Here is a 23,021-nt window from a genome sequence, read left to right as displayed (position 1 = left end):
TGGATGCACTCTATTTCTTCAAAAAACCTCAACCAACTATACTACAACTAGCACAGGGAAGTAAAGGATCGATCCCACGAGGACGGACGTGTTATGAAACTGCATTTGGGATGTTTTGGAAAAGGGGGTTGGCTGCTGCCACGCAATTTTTGGGGTTGAGAACTTAAAACTCTACTGGGTTGAGAGATTTAAAAATTACTTTACTCTACCTACTGGGTCTAGGAAATGAGAACGTACGGAACATGCATGACTTTGAGAAACGAAATATTTGAAAGTTTTAAAACCGGAGTTAACGGACTAGACGTACTTTCCTAATTTAGACAAACAAAAGTAAAGCAAACAGTGGGGACCAATTTCCTTAAATGACCAGGGTCTGGAAAAACTGCAGAAAAGCAATAAGACATGCAGAAAGTACTGACAAAAGCAGATTTAATTCTAACTACCAACAAACTTCATCTTCTTCGGAAAACAAACGAGAATAGCAGATAAAACAGAGCATTTAACACCATAAAAACATAGCAAACTTCATATCTAAGCTTAAAACGAGAAATTAAAGCCGAAACTAATAGATCTACGCTACTGGACCTAGAGAATGCAGAAACAGAACGTAAATAGCCATAATCATGCAGAATTTAAACAACACACACCAGATCTACAAAACTCCAACTCAAATCCACCACAATTCAACAGATCCAAACATCTCCATATGTAAATCCACAGCCTCCAACAACAAACCAATAGATCTTAGCTCTAAACATCCAACAATCAACAATAACGAAAGCAAAAAGTAAGAAATAAACATCAACTCAGCGAGATCCAACAAAACCAACATAAACTTCCATAATAACGTGAAATAGGTTCGAATCCAGTAGATCAAAGTCAGAAACTAAAGTTACGAAACTAAAAACCAACAAGTACTTGAAACAAAAAGCAAACTAAACAAAGCAAGGTAAATATTGTTTCTTCGCCTTCACAAGGCGGTGTTACACGACAACAAAATGATGAGAACCACGATGGCAGCCAGAATTCACCCCATCTCCAAGTGCGCAGCAAGTGAAACGAGTATTTGAAGTGTGAAAAACAGGAATGGAACAAGGAGCCTCCAAAAGTGAGCTAAGAGAGTGTGTGTAGAAGTGATGATTTCTTCCTTAAGGTTGAGCTCTTTATATAGGTGAGGCTCTTATCCCTAGGGCATCCTTTTGGTGATTTGACGCTTGTGCCCTTGAATAAGATGCTCTAAATATCTGCTCTTTGCTCTTTTCTGCTCCTGTCGCCAACTTCTGATCCTCCAGGTCTGAACGACGACATCTGAATTTCACTTCAATTTCATCTCTTTTGCATCTGCCAGGTCAGGTAACAACAACTCCTTGGTCCGGCAGATTTATTACGCACCTGAACTCAGAAATATAGATTAGCGCCTCAAATGCACAGAATTTTCACCTAAAACCAATGCATGAAACGAGCCTTATCAGTCCACTACCAAAAATGAAAAAAGTGAAATTAGACAAATTTTGGGGGACGGATGGAAATAGAAAAAGAGACAAATTTTGGTAGACGAGGTAGTAGAAAAGATTTTTAATGACCTTGAATAGTGTAGTTACTGTTGTGAATAAGGACTTGATTATTTAAGTAACACATCCTTTTTCTCCTATCACAGAATTAACTGAATGGCTCTCTCACTCTTGATCGCAATAATCGTATCGATTTTGGCATGGTCCCATTTCCGCAGCCGCCGCCAGAACCTTCCCCCGGGGCCATACCCGTTTCCTATCATCGGAAACATCCTCCAGCTAGGGTGGAACCCCCACAAGTCCCTCGCCGACCTCTCCAAAACCTACAGCCCCCTGATGTCTCTCAAGCTCGGTAGCATCAACACCGTCGTCGTATCATCCCCGGATTCCGCCAGACTGGTGCTGCAAGAGCACGACCAAGCCTTCTCCAGCCGCACCATCCCCGCCGCGGCCGAAGCCCACGGCTTCGACAAGATTTCAATCGGGCTCATACCGGTGGGTGAGAGGTGGAGAAAACTAAGGAAGTTGTGCAAAGAGCGGATGTTCTCGGCGCGGCGCCTCAACGGCGGCGCGGGAGTGCAGCGCGAGCGGGCGGGCCATGGACTTGGGGCAGGCGGCGTTTGTGACGACGTTTAATCTTCTCAGCGCGACGTTTTTCTCGGTGGATTTGATTGAGTTTGATTCCGGCACGACGCAGCAGCTGAAGGAGACGGTTGAGGGCGTGATGATGACTTTGGGGACTCCTAATGTGGCCGACTTTTTCCCGTTTCTCAAGTGGTTGGATCCGCAGAGGATCAAGAAGAGGTCAGAGTTTTACTTGGGGAGATTGCTTGGTGTGTTGTAAGGGATAATTGATGAGAGGTTTGAATCAAGATCTATGGAATTGAAAGGAAGAATGATTTGTTGGCTGCACTTTTCGATCTCATGGAGGGATTTGATGAGTATGACTTTAACTTCAAGGACATTCAACATCTGTTTTTGGTGACATCTCTCTTTCTCTCTCTAACATTTGTTTCAATATTATGCTACTCCCTCCGTCCCACCATAAGTGATGGATTTCTTTTGGACACGAGATTTAAGAAAATGATACTCCCTCAATCCGCGACTATGAGTCCCGTTTTTCATTTTAGTCCATCCGCGAATAAGAGTCCCGGTTAATTTTTACCATAAATGATACTCCCTCCGTCCGCAAATAGGAGTCTCATTTTTCCATTTTAGTCCGTTCGCGAATAGGAGTCACGGTTCATTATTACTATAAATAATAAAGAGACACCACATTCCACCAACTCATTCCTCTCACATATCATTTAAAACTAATATATACAAGTGGACCTCATATTCCATTAACTTTCTTCCACCCACTTTTCTTAACATTTCTTAAAACTCGTGTCAAAATGGAATGAGACTCCTATTCGCGGACGGAGGGAGTAATAGGGTCCCACTTTCACCTAACTCATTCCACTCACATTTTATTTAAAACTAATATATACAAGTGGACCCCTATTCCACTAACCTTTTCCACCCACTTTCTTAACATTTTTTAAAACCCGCGCTGCCAAGGAATGAGACTCCTAATGGTGGACGAATGGAGTATATATTAAGTTAAAGTGGAGAGAATAAAGTATGAGAGATGAAAAAATAAGAAAGTTAAAGAGAGAATAAAGTAAGAAGGAGAGAATAGAGTAAAAGAGAGTTAAAGTTTTGTTTTTTGTTAAAAATTGAAATTGATCACTTACGGTGGGACAATCCAAAATAGAAAATTGATCACTTGTAGTGGGACGGAGGGAGTAGTATATTCTAAAAACTTACAAGGTTGCACAATTTATATAGGACTTATTTCTGGGAGGATCAGACACGACTCAAAGCACAATGGAATGGGCAATGATAGAACTGCTAGCTAATTTGGATAAGATGAATGATGCAAAGAATGAGCTAAAAAGTGTGATTGAAGAGAACAAGCAAGTTTAAGAATCACACATATCAACACTCCCATACTTGCAGGCACTGATCAAAGAGACCTTACGGCTGTTAGAGTTTGTATACTAGAAATCACCTTTCGAGTGATTGAATACTGTTAAAACTCTTATTCTATTTTCCAAAGGAATAAACATATTATTTTTGTCATAATGTTATGTTTTACATTTAATGGATGTTTATTACATGTTTAAATGTATAAGTAACTTAACACAGTCTAAGTCTTTGTTTTAGTAGACCGGTTGTGGGCGTCGCTCACTTTAAGGTAACACGATCAGTTCTGAACAAAGAAAAAGAAGAATTTCACAACCTAGATAGGCTTAGACTACCTATCGTGAAAGGTTGCAATGTCATTCCGATTATTTCAAAGCCTTACTGAAATAAGATGACGTTGGTGTGGTATAACACTGAATGGATCTAACAGCGAGACAGTCTTTATGCTATCTATTGAAAGACGAGGTCTTGTAAATTATTGTTTCTTAATCAATGTACGTTAGCAATGAGCATACGGTATTGATTATGCACTACTTTGACTTACCAAATGGTGCGAGTTTTTCGCAACTCAATAAGACTGGTATATTGGGTAGTGGTGATTAATATCTAGCGGTGCTAGGATTGCTATTATGTTGAATCGTGTGCGAGGTGAGTCTCGTTTGATAACATCCTCAAGAAGAGCTTGAAATAAGGTTTTATTATTCGGAACCTAACTAGTTGGAGTTTGATTACTCTAAGAATAATAAATAAGAATTTCTTGGTGAGTCCACTCTTGGAATAAATAAGATGATAATTAATTAAGTCCATAGCAGACAATAATTAATTAATGGATGTTTCTATTTTAAGCGCGGGAAATAAATATCAAGCAATGGAAACCCGAAGTACTTATAATTTTGGATTTGGATGGGGAGTGCAATATTACTTCTGTAGTGGCTTCTCGTAATATTCCAATTATAAGCTTATATTAAATTGGGTTTAATTTAATTAGTAAAAAGCTAATTGGAGGAGCCCATATCCAAAACCTTCCATAGATCCCTGTCTGGGCCCAATATGTGTCTTAATATAAATAGGAGAATAAAGGAGACAGAAAACACACTTGTTTTTATTCAAAATATTCGTCCCCCTCTCCACATAGTGATACGCTCGGATTTTGCACGGTTTTAAGGCCATTATTTGGCCCGTTTTTAAGGTCAAAGTTGCAATACATGTCCATTATTTGCATATTTCGTCTATTTTGGTATTTTGACATGTTTTGTGAAAAATGTGCATATTTGAGCCGAAAAAGGGAGTTAAAACGCGAAGTAGGGAATCTGGAGCTTCTCCGGCGACCGCCGGCACTTAGCGGAGACAAAGACACGCCCGGCGACCGCCGGGAAGTGCGTGGCGACCGCCACAAGTAGTCAGAAGCTACTGGACTGCGCGCGGCGACCGCCGGCAAAGGTGCGGCGGCCCGCCACAGAAACGCGGCGCGCGACAGTTGTCTTCAAACTCATTATTCCGGCTATACTGAAGTCCGATCGGAGCGTTCTATACACCATTCTCTTCGTCTTGAAAAGAGCTTCAAGATGGTTCAAGAATTATCTCAATCAGAATTCTGTGGAGAGAGTTATGGCCGTTCTACCAAAGTCGCGCAAAGCTGTCAGCTGCAGTCTATGCGGGAATTTGAAGAAGGAAAGAAGATATTACCTTGTGAAACCAAATCTTTTCCTTCTACAATGGGGAACGAAAATTACATATTTCCTAATGCTTGGAGGACACTTATTACCAAATTTAAATCCTTCTAAAGCCTATATACACCCCATAACCTCATTGATAGAATTCAACCCTTCCTTAGCCCCCAAAAGGGTAGCTTTCATAGCTCCTCCTCCAACCCTAATCTTTCATCTTCTTTTTGCCAATTACTTCCATAGCATAAATTTGAGAGTTCTTCATTGTGCAAGGGGTTGGAGAAAGAAGCAACAACATCAAGAACGACAAGGATTCAACCTACGGGTTTTATTTGCTTTAGTTTTATGTTCCAATTGTTTTCACTCCAATCTATGTTTTTAGCTTATTCAATTATGTCTAACTAAATTCATAGGATTCTTTGGATGTGTTAGTAACTTTTATTGGTTTATACAAGTTCCGTTTTCTATTTAATATCCGTTTTGTTTTTACTTTGTTTCTTCCCTAAGTTAATCTTGATACTTCATGATTGAGTGACACAATCGTGTATGATTTAATATAACTTGCTTCATAACTGTGACAGAGTTCTAGCGAGTTAGATCCACTTAGTAGACGCTACAGTTAGCTTCCCTTAAAACGACACTGTTAATTGAGAGTGATGACTTTTCAGGGGTCTTAGGAGCTTTTTGGAGTTACGTGTTAGGTTTGACAACCCTAATCTTGTAATCAATGTTTGCATCGCATAAGCATAAGCTAGGTGACTCGTTCTATCAAAGTAATAACTGTGCTAGGGTATTGTAGTTTGAAATTTGTATAACCCTAATTGTGAACGCACATCTATGGAATTCTCTTATCTCTCATATTTTATCTTTGTGATTTAATTGCATTTAGTTGTTTGATTGCTTTTAATTGTTTTTACTTTCAAAAACCCAAAACTTCTCTTGTTTCTCTAGATAGTATTTGACTCTTAGTACATAATAGCCAGTTGCAATTATATTTCCCGTGTTCGATATCCGGTACTGACCTTTAGCTATACTAGATCTACTCTGTATACTTGCAGGTTTATTTAGTGCTAATAAAAAGTGCATCACATAGAAGAGGGACGATTTTTCTCCTTCGTGCGAAAGGATTTCCGTCTTCTTTATTTAAGTCCTAGTATACTGGTGAGATCAGCCCACCCTGATATCAGTTTACAGTCCGAGAACCAGACAGAAGATCCGTGGTTTTGTACTAAAGATCTTCACGTGGAGAAGGCGCTAGCTATCTTCGATTAATTTAATTTAAAGCATATTTTAGGTTTTAATTAATTTAAAGCATGATTTATTTGAGTTATGAGCATGATACATGTAATAATTACGCGAATAGAATTTGTCTAAATAATCTGCTAAATAGATCAGGATTATTATGTAATCGATTTATGTGAGCGCTTCCGCTGCAAGTTCCTTCAATTGGTATCAGAGCCAGTCTTTGGCTCTGATTATTTGGATTTAAATTTCGCAAAATTCATGTATGCATGCGTTTTTGTTTTCGAAGCATGTTCTTGTTTTTAGTTGTTATTTTTTTTTTCATGCATGACGGACTCAAGAACAATCGAAACAAAGAACTCAAATATTTCGAACGCACGAGATGTGCGATTCGTCGGCGCTTGCGCCGAGACGAATCACGCTACATGCGATCGATGTAGGGTTGTCGAGCGAGTGGGAGCGAGGGAGGTGATCAGCCGGCGACGCGCTGACGAGGGTGGACTCGTGCACCCCGCCGGAGAGAGCACTGAACCCCAAGAAGACGCGGCCGAACAGTGGGAGCAACGAAGCGATCGGTTGACGACGTGAATACGAGCGAGGGCTCGTCCACGCCGCCGGCCAGACCGCATCGCAGGTCTTCCTGCAACTGTCGGCGATCGACGGTCATGGTAGGCGAACCTGATCGCTGCTCGTCCGAGAGCAGCGGCGGTTCATCCATGGCAGAACCCTAACCCTAACCCTAACCCTAATCCTAACCCTAGTCGAACCCAGCCCTAGCGACGCCGTTCGCGACTGCTGCTGGTTTGCGCGAGGTCGTCTGGGCGGAGGGAGGCGTCGGAGCTGCGCGGCGGTGACTACGTGGCTGGACGACGTCGACGGAGGAGGAACTCGTCGCTTTCGCGATGGGTAGAGGGAGAAAGGAAGCAGTCGCGCGAACCGCGCGCTGCCGGTGGTGGCTGGACGGCGGAATCGTCGTTCCGGCGGGAATATCGCCGGCGGATCTTTCGTCGTCATTGATCGTGCGAATCTCGATCACGAGATAACGATGAAATATTATTTTAATGATTATTTGATTCATAAATTAAAAGATATCATTAATATATTATTATTTAATGGAAATAAAATATTTTCGGAAGATTTCCCAAGATTTTAGAAATATTTAGATTATTGACTATATCTATGGATATAAATATATTTATTTTATTCCTAGATGATATGGACAAGAATAATTTAATGGTTTCCTAATTATATTATGTATCTAGAATCCTAATAAGGATAGATATGTAGGATTTCATGTCAGTCCAAGATATAAATAATTAATTATTTTAGATAAATCTGATAGAAGACATGAATATGGATTAAACTTTAGTAATTAATGTATTATCCTTTAATAAGATGATTAAAAGATTATAAAAGATTTAATTATCTAGTCAATTAAATACCAACAGAATTTAGTTAAGCCTTTAAATCTGCACTAAGGCTAAGGATAATTAATTAAAAACCATAACCCAAATATCTAAGCGAAAATTACGAACTAAGTTTGCACTAAGTCCACAACTTACGAAGCTACTTTCTGAATCTTATCTCCACCCATGCTGTGGGGACAATAATCCTAAGAAATAGTGAGTTCTTATAGGTGGACTTCTCATATGTAAATAGTATGGACTAGAAAGTAATTTTCAATATTATCGCTACCCATGCTGTGGGGACAATTGTGACATCCCTAACCCAAAACATGCACTATTTTGCATATTATCATATTATATTGTCATTGCATATTAAATTGTCATTTTAACTCCAAAGATAGTAAGTGTATCATAGAAAATATATTTATTGTTATGACGACTCAATATAATCGAATATATAGATAGTTTTGATTTATAAGAATTGTTAAAATGGATGTGTATATATTATTTTATTATATAAATTAGTATATATATATATTAGTTATGTAAATGTTTGTGCATGTGTACCATGTAGTACTACTGTACTAGTATTTATGTACGTACATATATATATATATAGATATTAATTAAATAGATAATGATAGTGATCAAAACTAATATAATATAAATAATAGTACTAGCTTATCTTGAAATATAAATGTGCTAGTATGTACGTGGTCACTAGTTAATAGTGTCACTAATCTTATTTTGGACAAATGTCAAAGAATGGACTATATAGTATGCATGCTGCTTTATATTGTAATATGTATAATTGATATCAGTTGTTTTAAGTAAATTTTTAATAACCGTCTTTGCATGTTTATATATATACGCAGAGATAGTGAGTTTGGAATAAGAAAAGAAAAGGAGAAAAGGAAAAATGAAATAAGAGAAAGAAAAATAGAATAGTAGTTGGAGACGGGAGCAAAAATTAGAAGAAGAAATAAGAGTCGTAGCTCACAAAGCATAATTGGGATTTTAGTTAAATTACTTATCTTAAGGTACGTATAAATCATACTTTTAATTTTACATATATTATGTGATTGATTGCTATGTGTTAAATTGGAGTAAATATTTGAATTATATGATGTGAGCCTGAAATGGTTATGTGTGGAGTATTTGATATTGATGTTGTGAATGATGGATATGTGATTTTTGCAATGAATATGTTTATCTATAGTATTATAGTTATTGATGGATTATATGGATATGTAATTGGTGCAACGGATATGTTTGATGTATGGTATTGGAATTATTCGAGTCATGAGATTAAAGAGGATATGTGACTGTCTTGCTCTGGATCTGATATACAATGGCAAAAGACCTACGGCTCATATACAATGATAATGGACTTACGGGTCAAAGAAAATATGCAAAGAGGGGCCTTCGTGGAAAGGTCAAATAATTAAAAAGGAACCTGCAGGTCGTATACAATGGAAATCCCGGGCAGATACCAGGCTTGATGTGTCACAGAATAATAAAAAGCACGGAGAGGCATATGCATATGGATATTAAATTGTTTATGATATTTATTACTTTCGGTGATATATGTTGGTGAATGAATGTGTTTGATATTTGTATGTGAAATTAAAGGTAAAGTTTATATACACTGAGTTGTGGCTCATATAAACCATTATAATTTTTTAGGAATAAGATATCAGTGAAATTATTCGTTGACATGGGTCGTAGGAACTCCACATGTTATCAGGGTCGGTGGCTGACGCATTTTGGCAACTTTTCTTCCTCATCATTTTTGCATGTAGATAAATGTGTAGTATATAGAGTGGTGAGAGGGTCCCACTATGGTTTAGAATGTTTTGGAATATGTACTTGATAAATGTTGGTTTTTGAAATAATAAAATGTGCGTTTCATTTACTCGGCGTGTGGATTATTTATTTTAAATTTTGAATTTATTTATAGTAAGTGCATACGTCATAAGGGTTGAGGTGTAACAGGAATAATCCTAAGAAATTACGAGTTTCAGAAGTCCAAACAGAATTAACGAGATAGCTTGGTCCAGTTATCAATCCATGAGCATTTTTATGGGAGTGGGTTGTAGAAACTAGATTCTGTAATGCTAAATCTGATGGTCGTACTTAGGCAACATTTGGCGGCCATGCCGTGCTGCCGTCTCAGACTATTCGTCGGTGTTGTGACCAGTAAAAATGTTAAAATTTTAATGCGTATTGACCTCTGCTTGAGGGTACAAAATTTTAATTTTACAGTTGTGAGAATTTGAAAAGTTTTATGGTTAATCTCCTCAATTTCATCACATAAGTTTATGACAAATAGTAAATATTTTGTTTTGAAGTGCAAACTAAATCGTCAAAATGTCACTCAATCCTCTTTCTGCAATTCTTAAAGAAAACAAACTCGAGGGCCAAAATTACATAGAATGGAAACAAAATTTGGACATCGTTCTCACGGCTGATGAGTACAAGTTTGTGATCACTACTCCACGACCTCCAGTGCCGGCGGCTAATGCCGCGCAGGCAGTGCGAGATGCGCATAGACGGTGGCATAAGGAGAATGAGATAAACCCATGCCGCTATGGCGACTGCCACCGATATTATGCAAAATCTCACAAACCTCTTTGGTACTCAGAATCGAACGGCTAAGTCTCAAGCCTTTCGGAGTATCATGTGCATGACTATGAAGGAGGGCTTATCTGTGCGGGACGATGTCCTCGAGATGATGAGCCACCTCAATCAAATTGAGGTTTTGGGAGGCGTCATTGATGCCGAGTCCCAAGTTACTATCATCCTTCAGAGTTTGTCCCCTAGCTTTCAGCAGTTCAAGCTCAACTTTGAGATGAACAAAAGAAATTACACCTTGGCTGAGTTGTTGACTGAACTTCAGTCAGCAGAGGGTCTAATGAACCAAGCCAAGGCTGCGATGGTTAGTTCGTCACATCGTTCCTCTGGCCCTAGGCCTGGCGCAGGAAAGAAGAAAGTGATGAACCAAGTCGCAGCAAAGGAAGCTAAGGGAAAGAAAAAGAGGAGGTCGGGAAAGAAGCAAATAGGAAAGTGTTTCAAGTGTGGAGAGAAGGGGCATTGGAAGCCAGACTGCCCTAAAAAGGGTAAGGCTACAGGTATGCATCAAGCTCTAGTTGTCGAGTCATGTCTGGCTTCGACTTCATCTCATACTTGGGTTATAGACAGTGGAGCAAATGATCATATGTGTTTTGATCCTGACTTAATGCATGTGACAAGACGGCTATATGATGGAGAGATCAAAGTCCAGCTGGGCGACGCTACTAAAGTGGCGGCCGTTGCAGTGGGAGACGTTTACTTGCATTTTAGTAGTGATAGATTATTGGTTTTGAAGAATGTTTTGTTGATACCTTCTTTTAGAAGAAATTTAATTTTAGTTTCTAAATTGGTTTTTGATGGATGTTCAATTTCTTTCAATGACAGTTGTGTTATTAAGGAAGATGGTTCTTATATCTGTCGTGGTATCATGGAAAGCAATCTGTACACAATCATATCTACACAATTTAATAATCGCAAATTAGAACTCAATAATGCATCGAAAATTTTAAAGAACAGAAAAGAACCTTCAACTTCAATGAAAGAAACGTACTTATGGCACCTAAGACTTGGTCATGCCAACCAAAGAAGGATTCAAACTCTAGTGGATCAAGACCTTCTTAAAGGTCTAGATACTGAGTCGTTTTCCACATGTGAATCCTGCTTAGAAGGCAAGATGACTAAGAGACCTTTTAGGGTGAAAGGAAATAGGGCCAAGGAATTACTAGAACTCATTCATACTGATGTGTGTGGACCAATGTCAACCGAGGCAAAAGGCGGCTTTTGCTATTTCATCACCTTTATTGATGATTACTCGAAAGTCGGATGTGTTTATTTGATGCGCTTTATGTCTGAAGCTTTTGACAAGTTCAAGGAGTTTAAGGCTTATGCGGAGACGCATCATGGAAAACGTATCAAAAGCCTGCGATCTGATCGCGGAGGCGAATACCTCAATGCCGAGTTTTTGGACTACCTATCGGTAGAGGGAATTGAATCCCAACTGACTGCGCCGGGCACACCCCAGCAGAATGGCGTAGCTGAAAGAAGGAACAAGACCTTGTTAAACATGGTCCGATCGATGATGAGTTATGCACGACTGTCTATTTCGTTTTGGGGACATGCCTTGCTTTCCGCGAGCCATATTTTAGACAATTTACCATCAAAATCTGTTCTTGCCACTCCATATGAGTTATGGAATGGGCGCAAGCCCAATCTAGAGCATCTCAAGATATGGGGGTGTCCAGCTCATGTTTTGGAAAAAGATCCGACTAAGCTGGACACAAGGACAAAGGTATGTTTGTTTATATTTTACCCCAAAGTTTTTCGAAAGCTTATGCGTTCTATAGTCTCCGAGACAAGAAACTCATTGTGAGCACTCACGCGACATTCTTAAAGGAAGACTTTGCAATGAATCATAAACCCAGCAGTGAGGTGGCTCTAGAAGAGCTCACTTCAGTCACAAGTTCCATTAACCGAGAACAAGTACGGATTGTACAACCAATTCCCGAACCTTCAACTTCTACACCTAATGTTGTAGTGCCGCGCCGCAGTGGGAGGGTCTCTCATTAGCCCGATAGGTACATTGGTTTGGGAGAATCTATGGATCAATCTTCGGACAGCAATGTACTAGATCTCTGAATTTTGGAGAGGCGCATGCGGATGTCGATCATTGCCAATGGGTAAAGGCAATGGATTCGGAACTACAATCTATGATAGACAAAGACGTCTACGATTTGTCAGTCCTACCCGAAGGTTGTACTGCCATTGGGAGTAAGTGGATATACAAGCGTAAGTGTGGAACCGATGGACGAGTTAAAGTCTTTAAGGCAAGACTAGTGGCTAAGGGGTACACCCAAAAGGAAGGTGTCGATTACAACGAGACCTTCTTCCCAGTGGCCATGCTCAAATCGATTCGGATTCTATTGTCTATAGCAGCTTACATGGATTGGGATGTATGGCAGATGAACGTTAAGACTGCGTTCTTGAACGGTAGTCTTGAGTAGACCATCTACATGGAACAACCCAAGGGTTATGCCGTCAAGGGCAAAGAGCACATGGTTTGGAAGCTTAAGAAGGCCATTTATGGCCTCAAGCAAGCATCTAGATCATGAAATCAGTGCTTCGATCAAGCTGTTCACAAGTTTGGATTCGAAAAATGCCCTAACGAGAGCTGCGTGTACAAGAAGGTTGAGAAGGGGAATGTGGTGTTCTTAGTTTTATATGTAGATGACATTCTTCTAATTGGAAACAATAAAAAGATGTTGTCATCAGTACGAACGTGGTTGTCAAACCAGTTCGAGATGAAGGATATGGGAGACGCGGGACACATTCTAGGATGTTGTGCTTATCTCAAGAACCTTACATCGACACTGTACTTAGTCGCTTTAGCATGCAAGATGCCAAGAAAGGTTTCTTACCTTTTAGACATGGCATCCATTTATCTCAAGAGATGTGTCATAAGACAACATCTGAGATAGCAGAGATGAGAAGGATATCATACGCTTCGGCAGTTGGAAGTCTCACGTATGCTATGCTTTGTACAAGGCCTGATATTTGCTTTGCTGTTGGCATGGTAGCAAGATATCAGTCGAATCCGGGCCAAGGACATTGGACTGCAGTAAAGAACATACTCAAGTACCTTAAACGGACTAAGGACTATGTTCTAGTTTACCAAGCAGGCGAGCTCTGTCCTTTGAGATATACTGATTCAGACTTTCAAGTTGATCAAGACTCGAGGAAATGTACTTCTGGTTATATGTTTACCTTAGGAGGTGGAACCGTAATTTGGAAGAGTGTAAAGCAGAAATGAGGCTTTATGGCTCAAGAACTTTCTTATGGACATGGAAGCCGAATATGTGGCCGAATATGGACATGGAAATGAGTGTAATTTGGAAGACTCTACCATGGAAGCCGAATATGTGGCCGCTTCGGAAGCTGCAAAGGAGGATTTATGGCTCAAGAACTTTCTTATGGACATAGGTGTGGTTACGAATCTGCCTAAGAGCATCACCATTTATTGTGACAATTCTGGTGTTGTGGCGAATTCGAAGGAATCAAGTGCTCACAAAGCAAGCAAACACATAGAGAGGAAGTACCATATCATCAGAGATATAGTGTAGAGAGGAGACATATAAGTGGTCAAGATTGCGTCAGAGAACAACCTGGCAAATCCCTTTACAAAGGCATTGGCAGTGAAACCGTACGAGCGCCATGTAGAAAGAATGGGAGTTCGACTCGCTCGAGACCTCAACTCGCTTTCAGTATAAGTGGGAGAATTAGACGTAATGCACATTTTTTTTGTATACTCGAAAACTGTTTTGAGTATAAGTGGGAGATTGTTAGAGTTTGTATACTAGAAATCACCTTTCGAGTGATTGAAAACTGTTAAAACTCTTATTCTATTTTCCAAAGGAATAAACAGATTATTTTTGTCATAATGTTGTTATGTTTTACATTTAATGGATGTTTATTACATGTTTAAATGTATAAGTAACTTAACAAATTCTAAGTCTTTGTTTTAGTAGACTGGTTGTGGGCGTCGTTCACTTTATGGTAACACGGTCAGTTCTGAACAAAGAAAAAGAATAATTTCACAACCTAGATAGGCTTAGACTACCTATCGTGAAAGGTTGCAATGTCAGTCCAATTATTTCTAAGCCTTATTGAAATAAGATGATGTTGGTGTGGTATAGCACTGAATGGATCTAACAGCGAGACAGTCATTATGCTATCTACTGAAAGACGAGATCTTGTAAATTATTATTTCTTAATAAGTGTACGTTGGCATTGAGCATACAGTATTGATAATGCACTACTTTGATTTACCAAATCGTGCGCGAGGTGAGTCTTGTTTGATAACATCCTCAAGAGGAGCTTGAAATAAGGTTTTATTATTCGGAACCTAGCTAGTTGGAGTTTGATTACTCTAAGAATAATAAATAAGAATTTCTTGCTGAGTCCACTCTTGGAATAAATAAGATATTAATTAATTAAGTCCATAGCATACAATAATTAATTAATGGATGTTTCTATCTTAAGCGCAGGAAATAAATATCAAGCAATGGAAACCCGAAGTACTTATAATTTCAGATTTGGATGGAGAGTGCAATATTACTTCTGTAGTGGTTGCTCGTAATATTCCAATTATAAGCTTATATTAAATTGGGTTTAATTTAATTAGTAAAAAGCTAATTGGAGGAGCTCATATCCAAAACCTTTCATAGATCCCTGTCTAGGCCCAATATGTGACTTAATATATATAGAAGAATAAAGGAGACAGAAAACACACTTGTTTTTATTCAAAATTTTTGTCCCCCTCTCTACATAGAAGATGGACAATTTTTCTCCTTCGTGGGAAAGGATTTCCGTCTTCTTTATTTAAGTCCTAGTATACTGGTGAGATCAAACCACCCTGATATCAGTTTACAGTCCGGGAACCAGACAGAAGATCCGTGGTTTTGTACTAAAGATCTTCACGTGGAGAAAGCGCTAGCTATCTACGATTATTTGGAGAATCATAAAGGTATAATAGCTAAACCGTAGAAAGCATGTTTTAGGTTTTAATTAATTTAAAGCATGATTTATTTGAGTTATGAGCATGATACATGTGATAATTTCGCGAATAGAATTTGTCTAAATAATCTGCTAAGTAGATTAGAATTATTATGTAATCGATTTATGTGAGCGCTTCCGCTGCCAGTTCCTTCAGCGGCTCCACCGTCCCACTCCGTTTCTGGTTCCTCAACAGGTGGATCGTGAGGTCAAGATTGGGGATTACATAATTCCCCAACACTCCCAGGTATTCGTTAACGCTTGGGCTATAGACAGAGATTCGAGCATCTGGCCCTATTGGGAAGAAACCAAACAACCAAAACCTGCGTAAGCACAAATGGTGTTCTTTCTCTCCCAATAATACAAGTCGGTATTTATTTCTAACACAATGTGGCACGATAATATCAACGACAAATAATCAGCAGAAATATAAACTGAGACAACAATTTTTACGTTGAAAACCCTTTCGAAGCAAAAGGGAAAAACCACGGGACTTGAGAGTCCACTCAAAAGCTCCACTATAATATGTTTTTGCTACAAGATCAAATATCCAACCTCTAAAATAAGTATAAACTCCAACTAGGTTAATAAAACAGACTTAAGCAAAATACCCAAAACAAGACAAGCAAAATACCCAAAACAAGATGAGAAAATCACCAAAACAGAGGCTAACTTCGACAGCAGAAAATCTGACCTTACTGTTCACAGATCAACAATCCCACCGTACAAAATCCAGATCTTCAAGTCGACTACCCACTGTCCGAATTTCAGCTCAATCAGACTACGGCTGAATACCCGATCGAAGCCTCGAACAGAACTGCACCAAGCTGAAAATCTGCACTCACCTTCTTTCACAAAATGGAGTTCCGTTGCCACTCTCAATCTCTCAATTCTGACTCTGAATTGATGATACAACAGATGACTCTCACCCTCTTTTCTCTTCTCCACCGTCTCAATTTTTGTGTTTCACCCAAATCAAAAGATGTGCTGTCAATTTCTAATTAAACACACACACTAATTAGCATTAAGGAAAAAAGAAATATGCCCATTTAGTTTGGGCCAGCTTGAGTTGGGCTCCCACATAATGGGACCAGCCCAACAAATCTCTCCATCCCGGCGATCGCGACAAACTTCAAACTTCCCTCCCGGTAAAGATTTGTTGAACATATCTGCACCATTATCATCGGTGTGAATCTTCTCAAGCTCTAACAATTTAGCCTCAAGAACTTCTCGTATCTAATGATATCTCACATCAATATGCTTCGATCTTGAATGAAAGGTCGAATTTTTACGAGATGAATTGCACTTTGGCTATCACAAAACAAGACATACCTTTCTTGAGTAAAGTCGTGCTCTTGCATAAACTTCTTCATCCAAAGAAACTCCTTGCATTCTTCGGTCACCGCAATGAACTCAGACTCAGTAGTAGACAAAGCAACACACTTTTGCAACTTAGATTGGCATGACATAGCTCCCCCTGCACAAGTAATCAAGTAACCTGAAGTAGATCTTCTTGAGTCAATATCTCCGGCCATATCTGCATTTGTATAACCAACTAGAACAGGTTTCTCAATGTCGAAACATAGTTTCAAGTGGGAAGTTCCACGAAGATATCTCATAATCCACTTCACTGCATTCCAATGATCCTTGCCCGGATTAGAAAGAAATCGACTAACTGCACCAACAGAAAAGGCTAAGTCCGGACTCGTGCATACCATCACATACATCAAACTACCCACGACTGAAGAATATGGAACTTTCTACATCTCTTACTTCTCTTTATCTGTGGAGGGAGTTTTGCTTCACGCTCAATCTAAAATGTGGAGCAAGAGGGATGCTCACCTTTTTATCTTTATACATACTAAACCTTTCAAGTACTTTTTCAATGTACCTCTCCTGTGATAACCATAATTTCTTGGCATTTCTGTCACGTGTCGATTGCATGCCAAGAATCTGCTTTGCCGGCCCCAAGTCCTTCATTGCAAAGGACTTACTCAATTCCTTCTTCAACAAATTGATTCTAGAAGTATTGCAGCCAAAAATAAGCATATCATCAACATTGAGCGGTAGAATAATAAAATCATCATCAGAGAATTTCTTAACAAAAACACAATGATCAGAAGCAGTTCTCTTATATCCTTGCTCCCCCATAACAAACTCAAACTTCTTATACCATTGGCAGGAAGCTTGCTTAAGACCGTACAAACTCTTCTTCAATCTGCACACATAATCTTCTTTTCCTTGTGCAATAAATCCCTCTGGTTGCTCCATGTAAAGCTCTTTCTCCAAATCCCCATGAAGAAAATCGGTTTTTACATCCATCTGTTCAACCTCTAAATTATAATAAGCTGCCAAACTCAAAACGGTTTTGATAGAAGACATCTTTACAACCGGAGAAAATATTTGTTCAAAATCAATCCCCTTTTTCTGACTATAACCTTTGACGACCAATCTGGCTTTGTTTCGTGGAGCTGCAGAATATTCTTCTCGTTTTAACATGTAAACTAGAGGTGGCCACGGTTCGAAAGCTTGAACCGTAACCGGCTCGGATACCGGTTATCCGGTTCCGGTTTAACCGCCGGTTACCGCCGGTTCCGGTTCCGGTTAATAACCGCCGGTTTTTCACCGGTTCCAGGCCGGTTCCGGTTCAGTTCCGGTTCAGTTTTTATTTTTTATTTTTTTTAAATCTTAGAATTATTTAAATCTTAGAGTTATAACTTTTATTGCAATTCTATAGTAAAATCCAAAGAGAATTGATAACGATAACGATAAAGAATTGCAATTTTATTGATTTGAAACTTTGAATGTAAATTTCTACAATACAATTACAAGTTACAAAATACAACAATACAAGTACAACTTAAGTAAACAAGTAGAGAGCAAATTGAGAGAATGAGGTAGAGAATAGAGAATTGGAGATTGAGAGAGAAATACTTGTTAACACAAGAATGGGGTGAGTAGAAGTGATGAAGAAGGGGGTATTTATAGATGAAAAATGGGGGGAAAATCTGATATACAAAAAAAAAAAAAAAAAAATTGAATTTCAAATTTGAAAACTGTCGAAAACCGTCGGTTTTCTGACCGAACCGCCGGTTTGTGTCAGAAAACCGTCGGTTTCTCACCGAAAACCGGCGGTTTTCGACACCTTTTCAGACCCTACGCTGCAACCCTACACGCCTACGCCTGAACCTAGCCCTGAACCGTCGGGAACCGGCGGTTTTGTGTCAAAAACCGCCGGTTTTCCGACACAAACCGCCAGTTTTCCAGCCTTTTTCAGCCCTACGCCTGCAACCCTAGGAACCTACCGGCGACAACTACATATTCCCGGTTAACCGGCGGTTAACCGCTTAACCGGTGGTTCCAAACCGGCGGTTAACCGCCGGTTCCGATTTCGTATTTTTGAAACCGTAACCGAACCGTTATAATCGTGAAACCGGATTTCGAACCGGAACCGTCGTCCGGTTCCGGTTCCGGTTCCGACCCGCCGGTTGGGAACCGGCAGTCCGGTTTGGTTTGGCCACCTCTAATGTAAACCCACCGATTTTTCAAAGCTCGTTTACCCTTAGGCAGTTTCACCAACTCAAAAGTATGGTTGTCATACAAGGATTGAAGATCATCTTTCATAGCCTCAACCCACTTATTTTTGCTTTCACTTTCCATAGCCTCATCATAACATTCAGGTTCTCCCCCGTCAGTTAAAAGAACATACCCTTCGAAGTATACTTCACATTAGAACATTAGAACGTCGATCTCTAATAGATCTCCGAAGTGGAACTGTTGGTGGAGCTATATGTGCTTGGTGTTGATCATTCCCATCATCATCCATAGGAGCATCAACATCATCTATACCTTACTGGTCATCAACAATGTCATCTTGCACGTGATCCTGAACAGGATATGGCAAATGACCTAGAGGGACGGGATCCATGTTAGTCAAGTCACTAGTTTTTTCTGGATCCTTTTTCTCGCCTCGTCAATATTATCAACAGTTTGATCCTCAAGGAACATCACATCCCAACATCTCATCAACTTTCTTTTAACTGGATCATAAAGTCTATACCCAAATTCAAATTGACCATAACCAATAAAGATGCATTGTCGAGTCTTGGCATCTAGCTTAGATCTCTCATCCTTAGGAATGTGAACAAATGCTTTACAGCCGAACACACGGAGTTGATCATATGACACGTCTTTACCAAACCAAACCTTATCTAGTACATCACTTTGCAAAGGAACACTAGGAGAAAGATCAATCACATGAGCTACAGTAGACATAGCTTCTGCCCAAAAGCTTCTAGGCAACTTTGCATCATGAAGCAAACATCTAACTCTCTCAATCAGTGTTCGATTCATTCGTTCAACCAATCCATTCAGTTGTGGAGTTTTCGGTGGTGTCTTTTGATGTCTGATTCCTGCACATGACAATAATCATCAAAAGGACCACAATATTCACCACCATTATCAGTACAGATGCACTTTAGCTTCTTCCCTATTTGCCTTTCAACTGAAGCTTGAAACTGTTTGAACACATCAAGAACTTGGTCTTTTGTTTTCAAAACATAAACCCAAAGTTTTCTAGAACAATCATCAACGAAAGTAACAAAATAAAGTGCACCACCATGTGATCTTACCTTCAATGGACCACAAACATCGGAGTGAACCAACTCTAGCAGGTCAGACTTTCTCGGCGGAGGATGACGCTTAAATGAAACTCTTCTTTGTTTTCCTACAACACAATGAGCATAATTCTTCAGTAAAGTACTCTTCAAACCCGAAAGTAAGTTCTTTTTAGCTAAACAATTAAGGCCCTTCTCACTTATGTGACTAAATCTTATGTGCCATAGCTCAGTTGAGCTATCATTCTCTGTCACATTTACAATGGTACTTGAAGTCGAAGCTTGCATCAAGTACAAATTCGCATTCTTAGTTCCTCGAGCCACAACTAAAGAACCTTTAGTCAATTTCCACTGCCCTTCACTGAATGTATTACAGAATCCCTCATCATCTAGCTTTCCTGCAGATATCAAATTCAAACGAATATCCGGGGCATGCCTGACATCTCTGAGTGTAAACTTTGTTCCATTATTAGTAACTAAGCAAACATCTCTTGTGCCAACAACCTTCACTAAACCATCATTGCCCATCTTTGATACTCCAAAATCACCTGAAGTATTAGATGTGAAGAACTCCTTCTTTGACGTGACATGAAGTGAAGCACCGGTATCAATCACCCAACTCGTCTCGTCGTATGCTAGGTTGATCACATTTTTATCACAAACAACTAGCAAATCATCATCATAAGTGGTAGTAGCAACAGAATCAGATTTTTCATCTTCTTTTCTTTCTGATTTATCTTGGCCAGCTTTGTTCTCTTTCCTCCACTTGAAGCAGTTTTTCTTAATATGGCCAGGCTTACCACAATGGTAACATTCTATATTCTTGTATCTTGATTTTGATTTGCCCCGACTTTTATCTCTGTCCTTTTTGCCTTTATTTTTGCTTCTCCCCCTGTCTTCGGTAACCAAAACCTCTAACAGCGATGAAGAACCCTGCGACCGTCTTCTCACCTCTTCATTTAACACACCATTCTTGGCTATTTCCAAAGTCACAATACCACTAGGAGCTGAATTAATAAGTGAAATCCTAAGAGTTTCCCAAGAATCTGGTAGAGTAGAAAGAAACCAAAGTCCTACAATCTCATCATCTAATGTGACCCCCAATGCCGAGTAATTGAGTTAATGAACTCTGAAACTCACTCACATGATCATCTATAGATGTTTCATCTTTGTATCTCAACATCATCATCTTCTTAAGTGAGAATAACTTCTTATTACCTGACTTGGAAGCATACAAATTTTCAAGCTTATCCCATAGTGTGTGAGTGTGTCGCTTAATCAACGTGGTGATAAACATTCTCTTCAACAATTTACCAAATAAAGCCACACACTTGATGATGTTCAAACTCACATTCTTCATCACTTTTAGACTAGGATTTTTGAGTAGCAAAAACTGGAAGATGCAAAGCTTTTACAAAAAGCAAGTCCTTCATCTTATTTCGCCAAAGTTGATAATTTGTGCCGTTCAACATAATCATTCTGCTTATGCTAATTTCCATAATTACTGAACACAATAACCGTAGCTCTGGATACCAGTTTGTTGGGAAGAAACCAAACAACCAAAACCTGCGGAAGCACAAATGGTGTTCTTTCTCTCCCAATAATACAAGTCCATAATTATTTCTAACACAATGTGGCACGATAATATCAACGACAAACAATAGGCAGAAATATAAACTGATACAACAATTTTTACGTGGAAAACCCTTTCGAAGCAAAAGGGAAAAACCACGGGACTTGAGAGTTCACTCAAAAGCTCCACTGTAATATATTTTTTCTACAAGATCAAAATATCCAACCTCTACAACAAGTATAAACTCCAACTAGGCTGATAAAACAATCTTAAGCAATATACCCAAACAAGATAAGAAAATCACCAAAACAGGGGCTGACTTCGACAGCAGAAAATCTGACCTTACTGTTCACGGAATAACAATCCCACCGTACAAAATCAAGATCTTCAAGTCGACTACCCACTGTCCAAATTTCAGCTCAATCAGACCACAGATGAATACCCGATCAAAGCCTCGAACAGAACTGCACCAAGCTGAAAATCTACACTCACCTTCTTTCACAAAATGGAGTTCCGTTGCCTCTCTCAATCTCTCAATTCTGACTCTGAATTGATAATACACCAGCTGACTCTCACCCTCTTTTCTCTTCTCCACCGTCTCAATTTTTTGTGATTCACCCAAATCAAAAGATGTGCTGTCAATTTCTAATTAAATACACACACTAATTAGCATTAAGGAAAAAAGAAATATGCCCATTTAGTTTGGGCCAGCTTGAGTTGGGCTCCCACATAATGGGGCCAGCCCAACGGGCCCAACCCTAGTTTGTTTAAACCTGAATGATTCTTAAATAACAATATGGGGTTCAAGTGCCAAGATTTCGAGTTTGTTCCATTTGGGTCGGGGAGAAGAATGTGCCCAGGTTTGCCTTTGGCTGATAGAATGTTTTCTCTTCTGTTGGGATCTACACTTCACAATTTTGAATGGGAAATGGAAGGAGAGGTGACATCTGACACCACGGAGGAATTCGGAATGACATTGCACAAGGCAGTTCCTCTCAAGGCCATTCCACTTTGTTGTTTCTGAATTTTGGACCTCTTCTTTTACTTTAAAATTTTGGATGAGATCTGGTGTGTCGTATCTTCATCCCTACTTTAATAAAAATTTAGTTTGGTTTGTTTACAATTCAACGAACATTCACTTAAGTTTGTTAGATTTAAGGAGGGTTGGATGATGCATCTTCATGTCCAAAAAGAAGGGATGTATAGAATCCATATGCGGTGTGCCAATATGTGATAGGAATTGGTTGCAATTGCAGTAGATCGTTCCAGTGCATGAAAATTGGATAATTTATAGAGTTCACTCTTTTAAGTGATAAAATGCTTAGCATGCTCTAAGGAGCCTGAATTTTACTCCTCCCTTATGACATTAAATATTACATTTTGAACTAGTACAGATTTTAAGAAATACTCTCTTCATC

The 23,021-nt window shown here is 39.3% G+C and overlaps 1 pseudogene; it reads left to right on the top strand.

Annotated features, from left to right (window-relative positions):
• The first annotated feature begins 1,667 nt into the window (after positions 1 to 1,667).
• LOC125197819 (ferruginol synthase-like) lies at positions 1,668 to 22,627 on the top strand (annotated as a pseudogene).
• Positions 22,628 to 23,021: the final 394 nt, after the last annotated feature.

Source organism: Salvia hispanica, chromosome 4, assembly GCF_029641045.1.
Source record: "Salvia hispanica isolate PSC_SH4W2 chromosome 4, Shi_PSC_v1, whole genome shotgun sequence".
NCBI lineage: Eukaryota > Viridiplantae > Streptophyta > Magnoliopsida > Lamiales > Lamiaceae > Salvia > Salvia hispanica.
This window is presented reverse-complemented; position numbering and strand designations above follow the sequence as displayed.